Source organism: Atractosteus spatula, chromosome 10, assembly GCF_055471065.1.
Source record: "Atractosteus spatula isolate fAtrSpa1 chromosome 10, fAtrSpa1.hap1, whole genome shotgun sequence".
Lineage (NCBI taxonomy): Eukaryota > Metazoa > Chordata > Actinopteri > Semionotiformes > Lepisosteidae > Atractosteus > Atractosteus spatula.
Window position 1 is genome coordinate 20,050,359 of NC_142715.1, and position 18,199 is coordinate 20,068,557.

At 45.3% G+C, this 18,199-nt stretch overlaps 1 protein-coding gene and 1 non-coding gene across 2 annotated transcripts in view; one reads left to right on the forward strand and one right to left on the reverse strand.

Annotated features, from left to right (window-relative positions):
• The window catches only part of LOC148825697 (uncharacterized), a 221,745-nt gene that overhangs the window by 60,923 nt on the left and 142,623 nt on the right, over positions 1 to 18,199 (reverse strand). The gene's annotated exons all lie outside the window — the stretch shown is intronic.
• On the forward strand, positions 14,560 to 14,631 carry trnaa-cgc (transfer RNA alanine (anticodon CGC)). Its single transcript has one exon. It is a non-coding gene; the product is annotated as a tRNA-Ala (tRNA).

Consider the following 18,199-nt stretch of genomic DNA (forward strand, 5'->3'; position numbering starts at 1 on the left):
CTCAGCCCCCCTACAACGTCGTAGGGGAACCGGACCGGTCTCAATCATTAGTGCTGCGTTTGTGCCGGTTTGTTGAAAGTAGCGTTTGTTTCATTCCTGAGATATAGCGCCTTGTTTTTCTGGTGATCACATGACCATGCACAGTGACTTTGACCTCGAGTAAATCCGTCAACTGAGTTAAAGCACTCTGTTACCAGTGCGAGAGTAACAATTCTGCAACTTTGTTCCTCTGTTTGCCCAGGTACGGGGGGGCTGTGGTGGATTTTGCATTTAATATCATTATCTTCTATGTGTTTGTGTGAACAGGAAAATTAAATTTGTCTCCAATATCATACCCGAATCAGAGGAGTTGCGGGTGTAGACTTAAAAAGTGAACATTAGCAAAATTGTATATTCTTACAAAGAGGCTTTAACAAACAAGTCTTAATACCTCATAGCATTGTCCTTTTTTAAAAATCTGAAGAAGTAATCAGTTTCATATTGTCTCCTTCTTAAATAAAAAGGCATCAAGGGACGTGTGAAGATTTGACCTGTCTGTGTAGCCACGTATTTAAAAAGACTTGAATTTGCAACTTTCTGAACCATTGTTGCTCTTTTTTATGCAAAGCACATTTGCCAACGTGAAAAGGAACCAGGACTTCAGGACTTTTTTTTCTTTTTTTAAGGGGCACTATGTACAAAGTTTTCACGGTTCATAACACATCTGAGAAACAAGAGTCTATCATCTCAAACATGAACACCGCGGCAATATTGGAAAATTTATTTGCACAGAACAGAAGTGAACATATATCTAGGTTCTCTGAAAAACTGGCATTATCCACGTGTTTGTATTTACAGGGGTCCTATGCACAAACATGAAACGATTAGCTCACAGTTCTTTTATCTGTGTTTCTGGTCAGTCCTTGGTGTAGAATACAGCATGAGTGCACACCTTGACCTCTGAATACACAGATATGACTACAAGGACGTTTACAGGTACCAACACACTCAGTACTTAAATTACTGGATGTGATGAAAACAATGAATGCAATTTGTTTTCCGTCTGTCTGGTCGGGTGGGGGTGGATGTTTTACATTTTAACATAGCACCTTCTTTTTCTGGCCGTGACGTCACTCTGTGCCATCGGCACCATACAAAACCGCAAGTTCAAGACCACCAGATCTTTCAATTGTGATCTCTTGATCAGCTGACCCCAGCCTTTGCAGTTGATGTTTGATTTATTATCTGCATCTCTGGCGAAGACCTCTTCTTCCAAATCGTAAGTTACTTTACAAACTAGAAATGCTATACTGTAATTATGATGCTACGTTGACGTTCCTATGAATTTATTTTAAAGTAAAGATATTTGAGAAACTTGTTTTACATCACGGGGAATACTACAAAAATTAGTAAGCTGCATTTGCCGTTATCATGATATTTCTACACATGCAAGTGAAACTTGAAGGGTTTGTCACACTTCTGAATTTAAATTATAATGTTTTGTTTCTGTAAGCGTTACAAGGAGAACTGAACCCCAAAAAATCTCTGACATGTTACAAATTGCTGATGTAAAAGCTGAAATGATTAAGTGGTGAATGCAATGCTTTGAAAACATATCATAAACGAAAGAAGTGGTGATGGGCCTTGGTATTGCAGTTAACGTGAGTAGGCAGGTCTAAAAAATATTAATTTATCAATTTCTATCTACATATACATAGACTTTTTGATGTGCACTTAAACTGTAATCCATAACAATGTAAAAAACTTAGTTATTTTCATTTACGCGGTGGAGGGAAGTCCCCATTACCTGTAGAGCGCTTTCACTGGGGTTTCCAGAGAAGCACTATGTAACTGAAAGGATATTATTATTAATCACGTAAAAATTGGGAAGAAGCACAGTTTAAGCCAGGTTTGGTGAAATTCATTTTTTGTTACATTTTTGAGTGTTAATCGGACTTCTCTATACTTTGCATTAAACATTTCCCATAATACCCGGGCCATGGGTCTAGCTAGGGATTCAGCCATCACATGAACACTAAGATTAAAGGGTGACATCATGGAGCTAACAAAAGAGAAGTGTAAAGCTCGCCACGATTTGTTGTTTGAGACTTCAGTTCTAAGCAATATACAGTGTTTTGCATTCATCCTTATTTCTTTCTGGGGATTTAAACTACTCATCAATTGCTTGATTTTTTTTAAACCTTGAGCGGTCCGATTCCATGTACTGCACTACATATTTGTGATTTTTGATTGTTAATTCTTAATTGTGTATGGAAGTAGATATCAGACCTACTGCATGCAATAGGTTATTAAGGAGCTGTTGCCTTTCCATTGTTGCATTACCTGTAGAGGTGGAGAGGGGTTTATAATGTACATTAAAGTACCTGCCTCTTTGAAGTTCTGAGCATCTCTGGGAATGTTTGCATGGTTTACATTGATTGTATCATGTCCCAGAAGCAGCAGGCACGAAACTGGTGATTCCACTATTGTAGTAAATGTAGTAGAGTAAACCATTTGACAATAGATTAAGGTCTGCCTTCACAGAGCATAGAACGGGATAAAATGAGTTTTGTGAGCTTTATTAAGTTATACCCTCACACAACAGAGTATATTAAGGAAGTACAGAGTTGGTATAAAATTGCATCATCTGGTGTGTTACACTGTTACCACACTTAAGAGACCAAGGAAATGTACTGGATTAAAGCTCTGCATTGTTCATTGTTATTCTGACATTGTTAAACATTTTACACATTGTTTGGTTACGAAAGTCGATGTGAGGACAGGATTTGTTTTTTTGTATTTTAAACAACGTATGTTGTTGCACCATAGTACTCATTCTACATATTTGCCCTTCATTCCAGGATTCATCACCTACAGGCACTGTTAGGAGGGTAGGAACTTAACAGTACTAGCATTCAGGCTGTGCTGCCAGACATAACCTGACAAAAGAATATACCCAAGTGCTGCAGGGCTGCAAAGGTAACAAAGAATCAATATGTACATGCATAACAGTGTAACTACAAACTATTAAATCACACATAAAACATCACACTTAGACCAAAAAAAAAAGAAGGATACAATGCTTTTTCTTCTGAAGAAGTTCTAGAAGAAATAGGTGAAGCAGGGGACCAAGAGCCAAGCTGTACCCTTGATGCATGCCCGACAGCATTGGAAGACTGGGTAACAGAAATCTGTGAAGAATGCAGGTTGCTTGCTGTGGACAGTGGTGATAGAGATCACCTGGAATTCCTACCGGAGATTGTTCCTCATCTCACGAGGCTTGCTTGCTATCTCCCACTCTGGATTGGCTTAATGGTTCCACTTTTCAAAAGTGTGAACATCACTGGAAGCTCAGCCAATGAGGAGGCAGATTTCAAAAACCTAAAACAATCAGTGCTGAAGCATGACACTCTGCCAATGCAAGTTGACAGGTCCCTTATGAAGCACCTAGCACCCATAGAAGGTATGAGAATATCAATGGGTGCTCATGGTGTTTCCCAGCAGTGTGAGAGGGCCGTTATCAGTGCTACCACCTGTGAGGCAGAGACATCCAGCTCTCTAGAACAGCAGAGCGGAACACTTGTTATGAGTTCTGAAAAACAGACAGAGCTCAAAAAAGACAAAGAACTGGTGTATCCATCAAATCTGAGTTGTTTGGAAAATTGGAGAGGGTTTGCTGCACCACCTAAAAAACGGAAACCATCTTCTTATCTTGTGCCTTGTTCTGAGTGGTTACAACATAGACTGTTCGGTTCCTGTGAAAAAGGCTGTAGTGGCTTTGATGAGGAATGGAAGCAGCAGAGACCTGCCCCCAGTAAAGGTGAGTGGAGTGTACTGAACACTTGTGCCTTTGATGTCAGTGCCTATGCAGTGCATATTGTGACAGCAGGACTTCTAGCAGCTATGTTAATCAGGCTGTAGATAGCATCTACAACTGGTGAAACATTTGGCACAGAAAGGTGTGCACAAAGATGTTTATGTTCTAAGAGCTAAAATTTTTAGGGACATCTTTGGTGCAATGAAAACACAGTCAGAGCTACAATAAATGAGAGCTGAATGTAATATTTCAGAAATCATAGCAAAAGTGTTGTTAACACTTGTTCAAATTACAGATGTGCAAAACACTCTGATAGAAATGCAAGTTTGGGACCCAGCTTTATCAGAACACATCTTGTGTAATGGTACTGTGGAGCACAGCTTGTCAACTGGGCAACATCTTGTCATTGACTGTGACATGGGAAATTGGCTGAGTCGTGAAGAAAACACTGTCCAGTCTCAAAACATCTTTGAGAGTCAACTTTCAGATTTTCCACATAACCTGGAATTAAATGGGATGGAACTGCGGTCTGCCCACCTGTCCTGGGTCATTACATTGCATATTGCAAAAGACACGACTTCACCTGGGAGAAATCTGGCGATCTAACAAAGGCAGTCATATCTGTGTCTTCAGAGCTCAAGGTGTGCCCTCATGCTGTATTCTACACCAAGGACTGACCAGAAATACAGATAAAAGGACTGAGCTAATCATTTCATGTTTGTGCATAAGACCCCTGTTAATACAAACACGTGGATAATGCCAGTTTTTCAAAGAACCTAGATATATGTTCACTTCTGTTCTGTGAAAATAAAAACAATTTCCAATATTGCCGCGGTGTTCATGTGTGAGATGGTAGACTCTTGTTTCTCGGATGTGTTATGAACTTGTGTAAACTTTGTACATAGTGCCCCTTTAAAAAAAAAAGTCCTGAAGTCCTGGTTCCTTTTCACTTTGGCTTTGCATAAAAAAGAGCAACAATGGTTCAGAAGGTTGCAAATTCAAGTCTTTTTAAATATGTGGCTACACAGACAGGTCAAATCTTCACACGTCCCTTGATGCCTATGTTTACTTAAGAAGGAGACAATATGAAACTGATTACTTCTTCAGATTTTTAAAAAAGGACAATGCTATGAGTTATTAAGACTTGTTTGTTAAAGCCTCTTTGTAAGAATATACAATTATTTGCTAATGTCGCTTTTTAAGGCTTTACACTTGAAACTCTTCTAATTCGGGTATGATATTGCAGACAAATTTAATTTTCCTGTTCACACAAACGCATAGAAGATAATGATATTAAATGCAAAATCCACCACGGCCCCCCCGTACCTGGGAAACAGAGGAACAAAGTTGCAGAATTGTTACTCTCGTGCTGGTAACAGAGTGCTTTAACTCAGTTGATGGATTTACTCGAGGTCAAAGTCACTGTGCATGGTCACGTGATCAATGGAAAAACAAGGCGCGACATCTCGGGAACGAAAGCAGCACAAACGCTACTTTCAACGGCACAAACCGGCACAATCCCAGCACTAACGAATGAGACCGGTCCGGTTCTCCTAAGACGTTGTAGGGGGGCTGAGTGACGTCACAACCCCCCAAAAAGAAGGCGCTATATCTCGTGAAAGAAAGTAGCTGGGAAGTTACTTTCAACGGCAAAAACACAGCACTAACGATTGAGACCGTTCCAGTTCTCCAACGACGTTGAAGGGGGCTGAGTGACGTCACGACCCCGAAAAAACAAGGCGCTATATCTTGGGAACGAAAGCAGCACAGAAGCTACTTTCAACGGCACAAACATAGCACTAACGAATCACGTGGGTTTCATTGTTTGTGCTGTCTGTAGGAGGGGCAACTTCACGGAGCTTACTAATTGAATGCAGAATCTCTTCCTGCGTGTTTAAGTGTTTAGAGAAAATTCCCACGACACTACTAAAAACTTTGCCCCTCTACTGAGCATATACTATATTTTCCTGATATAGGAAACAGAGCAAATAAAAGAATCACCATTTAATTACATGCAATACCAGTTGCAATCTCTTACCATCTGAAGAGCAAGAGTTCACATGAAAGTACATCAAAACCTGATAGTTTCAACAAAAAAGTGTCTCTTGTGGGACAAATATTCAAGAAGCCACTACAAATAATCATCTGGTACCAATTTTTCTATGTATATCACCATTCTCACTTGTGCGTTAAGACTTTCAGTGATCCAGAACCATGAACTACAATGGAAAATGGTTTTATATATATACTATGTACCAAGATCTCTCAGTAACAAAAACAAAACCACAATAATATTATAAGAAGAAGGAGACATGTTCTCCTGGTTCTGTGGCTGAACCATATATATACACACAAAAATATGCAAAGAATATGCAAAAACTTTGTTTTAATCTGAAATTTTATATACAAAGATTTTAAAGTCACTACGTACAATAGATATTTATCATTAAAATCTTAAAATCATTCACTGATAATAACTTCTCAGTAATATGTATATTATATTGACATTTATATTGGTTATATATACATATCACAGCCTGTTAAATATTCACTTTAAATTCATGAGCTCTTAAGCCCATAGTGGTAGTGAGGACGAATCAGATGTTAAATCGAGGAAGGGAGACAGTAGATTGAGCCCCACCCCCCAGACAGACTGAGAAAGGGTTCATTGTCACACAGATGAGCACATTTGCAAGACAATGCGAGGCTCTGAACCACAGCAGCCACAAATCCTGCTCCTGAGTCAATGTAATGAGGGTTTATAAGACATTCAACACACATTTATTGATTCATGGCGTAACTTGTCCTCCCTATTCACTAACATTATAAGACCATGTCCCAGTTTTCAAACTGTACAGCCCTTTCTCCAGGTCCACACCATGACGCAGCGTAAGAAGTGTGGACTTCAAGTACATGAGGATTTGAGGGGGCACCATTACAAAAAGCGGGGCATGGGACACCCCCCCAAGTGACGTCACCGGTTTGTTACGCAGGTCAAAACGCTTCCTGTGGTCGCTGCTGCTTTTGCAGTGAGTGCATGTGGACAGAATTTCTTAAAAATGTTTTTCCTTCCTCCATTCGCAGGCTGATGAACTTGAATCTCACCGTGTCTATCCCTGAACCAAAAGGGAGTGACGCGTTGTGTTCATTCGTGTTGAGCAGACTCGACTCCAAACGGGCGAAGTAAACAAGGGAAAACTTGGTGATACCGCCCTGTTTATACGCAGCTTTGTGCTACTAAAGACATTTTAACTCGACTATCCCAGTACACAAATGACAGTAGGAGGAAAATCATTAATTCGCTTTCTTTCAATGCAAACTAGGCTGGACCTCAAAGCTTTGTACTACTGAATACGTCTATTATTAAATATTCCATCTACAAAATATACCGCAGGTTAACCAATATTATATACATCAAAATGGGGTGGCGAAATCAAATCTGTACGTCAAAACATTGTACCTAGAACACAAACAGGATGAATCTGAAAGTAACACAATCTACAGACAAAAATAATACATACAGCATGAATACTTAAAGTAGTTCACACAGGGAGCTGCGTCAGCATGCGTAGGCTGCAAAGGAACAAGTAGAGGTTTATTCCTCTCCTGAAAAGAGAAAAAAAGAAACAACATTCTGGCTATGGAGCCTTCTTCAGGCGTCAAAACCTTCTTCTACAGCTGAAATGTTGTTTCTTATCTTTCCAGCAGGGAATAAACCTTTACTTGTTCCCGAACTGAAGGTAGTCTAATTTAGGTAATTTTGTTTTACATAAAATATGCAAGTTTTAAAACCGCAAAAAAATCATATTTTAGTTTCCAATTGTGGGGGAAAAGCAAGCGGTATCTTGATATTAATGGTTCTATAATAACTAAGCTTGCTTTACTAAACCAGCTACATCAGTTCATCATTGGGTATTCCTCAAAGACTATATTCAGAAGATGGCAAAACAGAGCACGAAGCAAGAACTCATCATAGCAATTAACAGGGTCTAGGAGGAGAAGCTTATCGAACAAAGTTGTAATCATTTTCTTAAGACTCTTTTGTGCTCTCCAGAAGACTGAAAAGGGCAGCAGAGGACAATCGGGGATTTTTCACGAAAACATTTGTTCTGTCTAAATTGCCAGTATTTAACACACTGACCGGACACTCCAGTACGTTAACACTGCACTGAGAGAGAGGGGTTAATACAGACTCACTGACTGGACACTCCAGTACATTAACACTACACTGAGAGAGAGATAAGGGTTAATACAGACACACTGACTGGACACTCCAGTACATGAACACTGCACTGAGAGAGAGATAAGGGTTAATACAGACACACTGACTGGACACTCCAGTACATGAACACTGCACTGAGAGAGAGAAGGGGGTTAATACAGACACACTGACCAGACACTCCAGTACATTAACACTGCACTGAGAGAGAGGGGTTAATACAGACACACTGGTTGATTGGACACTGCTTTAATGTACAATGCAGTATATTAACACTGCACAGAAGAGATAGTTACCGCCACGTCGATAAAGAATCTGCCCACAAACATATTTTCAAGACTCCAAAGTCTCCTAAATTGGTTTTCACATAAAGAAAGTGTATCAGTTGATGACAAATTCAATAATACTCAGACAAAACCGAGTTTCTGTCCACATACAAAGAACAGCAATAACCTTAATGAGAATTTAACTAGACCACAACTAGTTCAGTTCGCAGAAAAGAATCCCTCGGCAACATCACAAACCTCTCCTACTTCGCTCTGCATCTCTCCACGACAGTTTCAACAGTGAGGAAGTTAAAAACACCGTTTTTAAACACAGACATTACTACATAAAAGTCTTACTTACCCGACGGCTCCGTTTCTTCATTTGTTTCTGCAGTGATTTCACAGGGAGGCATGAGTCCAACATGATCCGTCCCTCCCTGATCTCCTCCTGCTCCCGACTCCTTCTCCCACAGCTGCAGTCGCACTTTAAAGGTCTCGTTTTCCTTCATTCGCGTTATTTCTGTCCCGAAACTGTCCTCCACACACTGTGTGATATTAATCACGGCCCGACTCACCAGGATCTGGGAGACGCTGCGGAGTTTGTCTTGAAACTCGTTCTCAGAGTCAGACATCCTGTTTCGGAAAACTTCTGAAACTTCATACACGAACGATTTGAGCAAAACCTCCACGAAACAGTGAAGCTCGTTCTCCTGCTTCATTTGCGCGATTTCGACCCCGAAACCGTTGTCGACAGACGTGATTTTAATCACGACCCGTCTCGCCAGAACCTGAGAGATCCGGCGGAGTTTTTCTTCAATCGACCTCTCGGAATCATCTGTCCGGTTTCGGAAAACTTCCGAAACTTCGTGCACGATCGATTTAAGCACAGTCTCCACGAAAGAGTGCGCCTCAGTTTTCAGATTAAGCAACAGATTCTCCATTTTTTTCAGAGTCGATCTGGAAGACACAGACAAGTCCTGCAGCTGCCGCGGCTGCAAACACGTGGGCTTGAACACAGAAAGCGAAATGTGGTCAAAGAGAGGACTTCCGGGTTATCAGATGAACTTCCTTAGTGACCGTTGCTATAAACCACAAAAATATTATTCGAATAATAAAAATCTGAAAAAAAAATAGTCCAGAATAGGTGTTTGCGTTATATTATAGTGTAACGTATACGGTCGACATTTTTTTATTTTTATTAAATGTGTAAATAATTTACAAATACAACTAGAGGAGCAGAAACAGATACAAGAGAAAAAAACACGAACAGAAAAAAAATTAACTGGCAGAGGTAACGAAGTAAATTATATTTTTTACATATATCAAATGTTTTCCTTGCTTAAGCATTTTTTCATTTTTATAGAATTTAAATAATATTTCAACTCCATCTGAAAAGTACTAAAAAGGGGAGTATTATTGGACCATTTTGATTTATGAATGTGAAATTTACTCAGAATGACTAATAAATTTGCTATAAATAAATTCTTTTTAAAAAAAAGTTATCTTACACAGTACAATATCAAAGTCCTTAAACCTAAAAAAAAACACCTTTAAATGCCTACAAACAAAACTCTGCAAGTCCGTCCAAAACAACTTCACAAACACACACCTTACAAGTAAATGTACCAAAGATTCCCTTTCAACCCGACAAAAAACGCACAAATCATCCTGCTCATGCTTAAATTTAGACAGTGCTTATTTAACTGGATAAAACCTATGAACAATTTTAAATTATATCTTTTTAGCTTTATTTGTAATACAATATCCATCAGGAGTTATCCAAACTAACTTCCGATTTATATTTTCAAATGGTGCACTCTGAAAAGATCAACTTGACACGCACACCTTTCCTGTATAAAATAAAAATCATCTCTCATTTTTTTAACAAAACAAATTGCTTTTCTTTTTACAACATTTCGAATACCGTTAATTTAATAGAAACATCTACCTTAATTTCTTATTTATTCCGCACGTCTGCAGTCACTGTTTACATGTCTGCATTGTTTACTTGTACGTTGTCTACTGTTTGTACAGTATATTGTCTTGATGCACTGTCTGTACTTTGTGTAAAGTATCTATATCTATGTTCTCGCAGTCTCCTTCCTCACCGCTCCTGCTCGCTCGACACTCAGTCTCTATAGGAACAAGTAATAGGTTTATTCCATGCTGAAAAAAAGAAGAAAGAGAACACAACGTTTCGGCCGTGGAGCCTTCTTCAGGTGTGAGAGAGACAGGGCAGTAGGCAAAGGTAAAGTAGCGGGAGAACAAAGGTTGGGAGGGAGGAGGAGTGAGAGGCGGGAGCAGGGGACAGAAAGAGAGGCCAATCAAGAGGTGTGAAGTCAGAATGGGTGCAGAGAGGTGTGAAATGAAACTTCCAATGAATGGAGAAAATTTAAAAGAACAGTAGTCTGTCGTTAAGGGAAGGGAGAAGGTGTGATCCTAGCTGCAGAATAATTTTAGTTTCGGTGGTCTTTCTGATGTATGAGTTTGGAAAACCGTCTTTGAGAACACAGACGGAGAGATTAGAGTGGTCGTGGCCGTCAGAGGTGAAATGAGAAACAATGGGCTTGGAGAGATCTTTAATCTTTACAGCCCTGACGTGTTCTCTGAAACGGTCTCCGAGTCTCCTTCCCGTTTCTCCAATGTAGATGGCTGGGCATTTACTGCAAGAGATACAGTAAATAAGGTTGCTGGAGGTACAAGATGCTGTCTGGGTGATCCGGAATTGTCCTGAGGGGCCTTGAATGAGTGTGGTGGTGGCTGTGTATTTGCAGGTGATACAGCGAGCTCTGTTGCAAGGGAAAGTGCCTGGTGTGGATGGTTGTTGAGGGCGGTCAAGGGAGCTGTGAACAAGGAGGTTACGCAGATTAGGTGGTCGGCGATATGAGATGATAGGGCGATCAGATACGGCGGGAGTTCCTGATCGGGTTGATGGTCCGGGGGGTGTTTTTGGCTCGGGCAAGGGCCCTGTCAATCACACTGCTGGGGTATCCTCTGTTGATGAAAAATGAGTACATTTCGAGGGCTTGGTTCTCGAAGTCGATGTCGTCGCTGCATAATCGTCGTAACTCGCTGTATCACCTGCAAATACACAGCCACCACCACACTCATTCAAGGCCCCTCAGGACAATTCCGGATCACCCAGACAGCATCTTGTACCTCCAGCAACCTTATTTACTGTATCTCTTGCAGTAAATGCCCAGCCATCTACATTGGAGAAACGGGAAGGAGACTCGGAGACCGTTTCAGAGAACACGTCAGGGCTGTAAAGATTAAAGATCTCTCCAAGCCCATTGTTTCTCATTTCACCTCTGACGGCCACGACCACTCTAATCTCTCCGTCTGTGTTCTCAAAGACGGTTTTCCAAACTCATACATCAGAAAGACCACCGAAACTAAAATTATTCTGCAGCTAGGATCACACCTTCTCCCTTCCCTTAACGACAGACTACTGTTCTTTTAAATTTTCTCCATTCATTGGAAGTTTCATTTCACACCTCTCTGCACCCATTCTGACTTCACACCTCTTGATTGGCCTCTCTTTCTGTCCCCTGCTCCCGCCTCTCACTCCTCCTCCCTCCCAACCTTTGTTCTCCCGCTACTTTACCTTTGCCTACTGCCCTGTCTCTCTCACACCTGAAGAAGGCTCCACGGCCGAAACGTTGTGTTCTCTTTCTTCTTTTTTTCAGCATGGAATAAACCTATTACTTGTTCCTTTGCAGCCTACGCATGCTGACGCAGCTACCCACCTGAACTACTCAGTCTCTATGCCTGGGCTCGTTGAATCTCTGTCCAAGTCTTTTGGATCTTAATGACTATATGAACAAAAAATAATTTCAGGTTTACAAATTTGACAATATTTCACCTATAAGGCTCTGCATGGCTTGGCACCTCAGTACCTGTCTGAACTATTATCGCCCTACTCCCCACCTCGCAACCTTCTCTCTTCTAATTCTGCTCTCCTAACTGTTCCCCAAGCCCACCTACATTCTGTGGGTGACAGGGCCTTCTCCTGTTATGCCCCCAAGCCCCGGAACTCCCTCCCCAAGGATACCACAGAGTCACCTTCTCTAAACTACTTCAAATCCAGACTCAAAACCCTCTTCTTTAGAAAAACCTTTACTGAACTGGTTCCATTCTTCACCCCTCTGCTTTTCTTAGTACCACCATCCACGGTCTCCTCTATATATTGTAATTGTGTTTTATCTTGTGTATTTTTATTTATTGTTGTTGTCATTCTGTAAAGAGCTTTGAGAAGCCACCTTTTAAGGCGCTATCCCCATGTACCCCATGTATTAAGAAGACCCCCCTATTCCAGTATATTACCTGTAGTGTTATGTTCAAAAAATCATAAAAAAATAACACTTTCACAACCCAAAGCAAGGTTGTATGAGGTGAGGGGGGCTGTCTGCTGTGTAAAACACTTGGTTGTAGCGTTGTGAATGTTGTGCTTCAAATGCTATTGAGTCATGAAGAGGACCTCCCTATCCCAGTGTATTGCGTGTCTAATAGGTGCCGTATTGAAAAAATCATAACAAAAACTGAAAGAGGTTTCACAACCCAAAGCAAGGCTGGGAAAGGTCAGAGGACCTGCTTAGTGTGTAAAACACTTACTTGCAGCATTGTGGGTGCTGTGGTTTAAATGTTATTGGCTTGTGAACAGCATCCCCCTATCCTAGTGCACAGTGCCACATTCAATAAAACCATGAGAAAAAGAGATTCACAACCCAAAGCTCTGCCAGTCTTCTGTGTAAACAATCATGGACATCATGATTTGAACATCATGGGTGCTGTTTTTAAAAAGCTGTTGAGTAAAGAATAGGAATTTTCCTGCAGAATGAAAACAGGAAAGAAAGAAAGGGTTTCAGAAATAAAACAAAGCTTTATTCCCGTGCTGACAGTCTGGGTAATTGGAAACTGCTGTTCTGCTTCCTATGGTCATATATGGGTTTTTTCGCATGAAACTCTATTGAGCAGTATTTCTGCGTTGTGAACGTATGTATGTATACAGCGGTCCCCCAGTGTTCCAGATGGTGCGTAATTGCGCATCAATCAAAACCCCGACTGTCAGAAAAGGATAATTAGCTCACTGATATGTTTATGGAGGGGTTGTGAAAATTTTCAAAGTCGTGGTCTTTAAAATGCATTTGGTTTGAAGGCGTTCTGTGTTATATGATATGTGATATGGACACAAGAATATTCGTGCGTGGAATAAAAAGACAAACCGAAGGCTGTGAGAACATTCACAATGTACTTTATACACAGAGCAATTGTATATACAAAGCAATTGTTTCATAAAAACGCTACAGGCGTGCCAAAATCGTTTTTGAACTTCAAGCTTACTTTACCCAAAAGTGATGAAGACACAGACATTCAATGAAAACGAATTTGATTCACTCAAGGCTTCGCTCTTTTGTTGTGATGTCATTTTAATTAATGTTAGCTGTGATTAGGTGTCGTTTTTGTCTCTTTTAACTTAAGAGTTAAAGAGTTTAAGAGTCTGCTCCTTTCTTCCTGGTATAGAAATAACATGTTCCATGTTTACAACCACCACTATAAATTATTTGTTCAGCTCTAACGCCTGTCTGCGTTGACAAGGCATCTCAAAATGACATATTAAATAAGAACACGATCCTTCCGGTTACCATTCCTGTGGTTGGAGCGTTGTTTCGCCCTTTTTCGTTCTTCTACAATATTTCCAGACAGGGCTTTATCACTCGAGTTGTACAGAACAAGTGCATCGGTCCATGAAAATCATCAGTACTGCTGTTGTTCTATGCGTAGTTTAACCGAGAGCACTTAAAAGATGCAAAGAGCTTTCAAAGAAAACAGAATTGAAAGACAGTAGAGTAAGGAGGTAAAAAAGCACTCCCCCGTCGAGGAATTAACCACCGTCGCCCGTGTGACTGGATATAAAAATAACTGGAACAAGTAATAGGTTTATTCCATGCTGAAAAAAAGAAGAAAGGGAACACAACGTTTTGGCCGTGGAGCCTTCTTCAGGTCTTCACACCTGAAGAAGGCTCCACGGCCGAAACGTTGTGTTCCCTTTCTTCTTTTTTTCAGCATGGAATAAACCTATTACTTGTTCCTTTGCAGCCTACGCATGCTGACGCAGCTACCCACATAAAAATAACTGATTCGTTTTTGCCCAGTCTCTGGAAGCTTCAATGCGATTATTTTTCCTTCCTTATTTCTTCATTCCCATGAATTTACTCTGTAGTAGAGGAAACACGAAAGTGGGAAATTGCAGGCATTCTCCATTAGCACACATCACTGGGGATGTAGCTCAGTGGTAGAGCGCATGCTTCGCATGTATGAGGTCCCGGGTTCAATCCCTGGCATCTCCACATGCTTTATATTGTAGCGTTTGCAGGTTCCTTTCAGAACAAGAACGAGTGGAGACGCAATTAACAAACAAGCATTAGCTTTATTCGTTTTAAACCACACAAAACCAAACACAGGATCTACACAAACAGGAGGAGACTGACGGAACACGTACACATATTTAGGGTGGTAATTACCTAACAACACACTACACTTTTACAGGACTACACAGGGCACTAGAATTACTAGGACATTATTTACACAGGTAGGGTCAGCCGTTGGTCATCGTGCTGACCCTCAGACTCTCCCCAGCTACCACTCCCAGCATGCCCCGCGGTACTACGAGCGCATAGGGGCGCTTCCTCCTCACCACCAGGCGAGGGCGTTACACTGCCCCCACCTGAAGCGTCTGGCGTCTCGCCGACGTCGAACACCCCCCTCAGGCTGTACTCGTATTCGGCCAACTGCTGCGGAACTCTGCGTGAGCGGCCGCTGCGCCGCGGTGACGGCTGGCGACCCACGGACGCCCCACTATCGGCCGGCTCCAGCCCCGGCTGCTCCTCTAGAGCCTCCCCACACGGCTCCTCCTCCCAGGCCCGGTAGGGGGCCAGGCGGTCTCGGTGCAGGACCACCACTCTCCCCCGTGTTCGCAACCGGACACGGTAGCAGACCTCGCCCACCACCCCGAGTACCTCAGCGGGCCCCTCCCACGACGGCGCCAGCTTAGGGCTGAGGCCTTTGCGGCAGCGCGGGTTGTACACCCAAACTGAGTCCCCGGGCTGGAAGGCAGGCCCCCTGCAGCGCAGGTCGTAGTACCGCTTCTGCCGGACCCCCGCCTGCGTCAGGTGGGTCCGTGCAAAGCTGTGCACCCGCTGCATCCGCTGCCGCAGGTCCCACTCGTAGTCCGGTCCAGCCAGCGGTGCCGACCCGTCTCCGGGCGGCGGGCCGAAGACCAGGTCCACCGGTGTTCGCATTTCCCGGCCCAGCATGAGCGAGGCCAGGGTGCACCCGGTGGATTCCTGGACCGCGGTCCTGTACGCCCAGAGCGCAAGGGGGAGGTGGCAGTCCCAGTCCCATTGGTGCCGGGACACCAGGGTGGCCAGCTGGGTGGCGAGCGTCCGATTAAACCGCTCCACCAACCCGTCGCTCTGGGGATGCAGCGGTGTGGTCCGCGTCTTAGTGATCCCCTGGCGCTGGCACACTCTGGCGAAGACCTGGGTCTCGAAGTTACGCCCCTGGTCACTGTGTAACTCCTCCGGCACCCCCAGCCTGGCAAACATCCCCTCCAGCAGTGCATCGGCCACCGTGGAGGCACTCTGGTCCGAGAGGGCGTAGGCCTCCGGCCACTTCGTAAAATAATCCATGGCCACCAAGACGTAGCGGTTCCCGGCCTCGGTCCGCGGAAACGGGCCCAAAACGTCCACCCCCACCCGCTCCATAGGAGCCCCCACCTGGTGTTGTTGGAGGGGGGCCCGGGAGCGCTCGGGGGGACCCTTCTGCGCCACGCACACCGCACACGTTCGGCAGTACCGCTCCACGTCCCGGTGGCAAAGACCCCAATAAAAATGGCCTCGGAGACGCTGGAGGGTCTTTTTACTGCCGAAGTGCCCCACGCCCGGCTGGCCGTGCACCGCTCGGAGCACCGCCCCGCGGAGCGACCGAGGCACCACCAGCTGCCACTGTACCTCGCCACTGGAGGGTACCCGCCACCCCCGGTGCAGCACCCCGTCCTTTACCTCCAAGGCCTCCCACAGGGCGCAGAGGGCCTTGACGGACTTTGGGTGCGGGGCGAGCTTTTCTCGCGTAGGCCGCACTCCTGCTGCCCTCCAGCGGAGCACCGGCCCCACGTCAGGATCAGCTGCCTGACGCTGCGCCAGGTCTGGCAGGCTCACCCCCAGCGGCCCCTCCCGGGCCGTGGCCGCGGTGCTCACCCCCGCCACGGGGCGGACAGCCTCCTCACGCTGCTCCCGCCGGGCGCAGTGGTGGCAGTCCGCGGCCTCGCAGGGGCGCCGCGAGAGAGCGTCGGCATTGAGATGGCGAGACCCCGCACGGTGCACGACAGTGAAGTCGTACTCCTGCAGGATCTCTATCCATCGCGCCATCTGCCCCTCCGGCTCCTTAAAGTGGAGCAGCCAGGTGAGGGACGCATGAAGTGGTGGACCGCCGCCATCACCGCCAGCAGCTCGCAACGGGTCACGCAGTAGTTCCGCTCAGGCCTAGTCAAAGCCCGACTATAGTATGCCACTACGCGCTCCCCATCCGGCCCCTCCTGCGCCAACACTGCGCCCACCCCCGAGTCACTCGCGTCGGTATCGAGAACATACGGCAACCGCGGGTCGGGGTAGGCCAGCACGGGGGCCCCCACCAGAGCTTCACGCAACCGGCCGAAGGCAGTCTCACAGCCCGAGTCCCAGTCAAAACGGCGGCCCTTGTCGGTGAGGCGGTGCAGCGGGGCAGCGATGCTGGCAAAGTCCCGGACAAACCTCCGGTAGTATGAGGCCAACCCCAGAAAGCTGCGCAGCTCCGCGACGGTGCGTGGAGTCGGCCAGCCCCTCACTGCGGCGACCTTACCTGGGTCCGTAGCCACCCCTCGCGGTCCAACAACATGTCCCAGGAAGGTCACCTCCCGCCGCAGGAGCTCGCACTTGCGGGGGTTGAGCCTCAGGCCAGCACGGCGGATGCAGGCCAGCACCGCCTGGAGGTTTGTCAAGGCCTGGTCGAAGCCCCGGCCATGAACCAGCAGATCGTCCAGGTACAGCACACACTGGTTCCGCGGGACAGATGCCAGCACCCTCTCCATCAGCCTCTCGAACGTCGCCGGGGCATTGCACAGGCCAAAAGGCATGACAGTAAACTGCCAGAGGCCCTGGCCGATAGAAAAGGCCGTCTTCGGGCGAGCATCGGGAGCAAGCGGTACCTGCCAGTAGCCGCAGCGGAGGTCCAGGGAGCTGAACCAGGTCGACCCGGTGATGTAGTCTAGGGCGTCATCTATCCTCGGCAGGGGGTAGGAATCAACCCGCACAATGGTACAACCCGCACTGCCCTGGTCCAACACGAGATCAACACTGGCGACGCTCGGCCCATCCGCATCCCACCGGGACGCATGATTCACGCCAAGCGGACCGCCGCCGAGGAAAAGATCCGGGAGATGGCCGCAGGGGGGGTGATTGAGCCCTCCGCGAGCCCGTGGTCGGCGCCAGCTGTACTGGTCAAAAAAAAAGACGGCTCGTGGAGGTTCTGCGTCAACTACCGCAAGCTGAACGAGGTCACCCGGAAAGATTCCTACCCCCTGCCGAGGATAGATGACGCCCTAGACTACATCACCGGGTCGACCTGGTTCAGCTCCCTGGACCTCCGCTGCGGCTACTGGCAGGTACCGCTTGCTCCCGATGCTCGCCCGAAGACGGCCTTTTCTATCGGCCAGGGCCTCTGGCAGTTTACTGTCATGCCTTTTGTCCTGTGCAATGCCCCGGCGACGTTCGAGAGGCTGATGGAGAGGGTGCTGGCATCTGTCCCGCGGAACCAGTGTGTGCTGTACCTGGACGATCTGCTGGTTCATGGCCGGGGCTTCGACCAGGCCTTGACAAACCT